We start from the raw sequence: 1,508 nt of genomic DNA on the forward strand, positions 1-1,508 counted from the left end.
CTCCCAGCGATGTCACACTGGCCACCAACTGGAACAGCTTTAAAGGGGCCTGGACACATTCACGGAGGAGGCGGCTATCACAGCCCCCAGCCCTGATGGCCACAGGCCACCTCAGATAGGGGGACTTGGGCGGGAGGGATCCTTCCCTCATCTCCAGGCTAGTCCTATCAGTACTCTGTTTCAGAGATGCTTCTTTACCAGACACCTGTTCTCTGCACATAACAAGTCATGATCTGCACAGGGATTTTGGTTGAACCTGCCACAAGGAAAGTGCTGACATGTTGCCTTTGCAAAAGCAGATGGCATCAAAATTAGCACAGGGCAATCCTAAATTTTCTCATGGTCTTCCTGGTTTAACAGATGCACATCAAAGATCCTGCAGTTTTGGCAACATTTGTTAATACACCTCTATTTCTCAAGTCCTGTTGGTCCTGTTGGTAGGTGGTTCGGGCTTCAGGATGGGGGACCTGGACCTTGTCCTGAATGGGGTTGCACTCCCTCTTAGGGATAGGGTTTGCAGCTTGGGATTACTCCTCGACCCAGAGCTGACATTAGAAGCTCAAGTAACAGTGGTGGCGAGGAGCGCCTTCCTTCAGCTTCGGCTGATCCATCAGCTGTGTCCCTACCTGGAGAACAACTGCCTGGCAACTGTGACACATGCGTTGGTAACTTCCCGATTAGATTTCTGTAACGTGCTCTACGTGGGGCTGCCCTATAAGACGGTCCAGATACTTCAATTGGTGCAAAATAGAGCTGCCAGTTTGCTGATGGGGACTGGGTGTTGTTCTCATATAACCCCAGTTCTCTGTCAGCTTCACTGGCTCCCCATTGAAGTCCGGACCCAATTCAAGGTGCTGGTTATCACCTATAAAGCCCTCAGTGGCTTGGGACCTGGTTATCTAAAGGAGCGCTTGCGTCCATATATGCCCTCCCGCCCCCTGAGATGGGCAGGGGAGGCCCTTCTCCAGGAGCCCTCTGTGAGGGATATTAGGAGGGTGAGTACCCGGAGGAGGGCCTTCTCTGCGGTGGCACCCAATCTATGGAATGCGCTCCCCAGAGAGGTCTGCCTGGTGCTGTTGTTAGTTGTTTTTCGGTGCCAGGCCAAGACCTTTTTATTTAAACGATATTTTAATTGTTAAATCAGTTGTTTTATTTAGTGGTTTTAAATTATGGCCAAGGAACTCCAAATTTTTAATGTTATTCCATACTTGGTTTATTTATGTTCTTTGTAAGCCGCCCCGAGGCTTCTGCGATGGGTGCAGCATAGAAATGTTATAAATAAATAAATAAGTCCAGCTCTTTTTCACCCATCCAGCTTTCTCTAGGATCATTCATTCTGGGTTCAGGCATTTATTTAACTCCCACTCAGATGTGAAGCTCTATGGGAGACTCTGAGACCTGTCACTTAGATACCAAAACTACTTCACAGGGTTGTTGTGTAGATAAAAGCAGGACACTCTTGGATGGGCCTGATTCCAGGGGCCCATTTCAGCTGGGGGCCAGCTCAG

This window comes from Varanus komodoensis, unplaced genomic scaffold (assembly GCF_004798865.1).
Source record: "Varanus komodoensis strain SLA01 unplaced genomic scaffold, ASM479886v1 scaffold2265, whole genome shotgun sequence".
In the NCBI taxonomy this organism is placed as follows: Eukaryota; Metazoa; Chordata; class Lepidosauria; order Squamata; family Varanidae; genus Varanus; species Varanus komodoensis.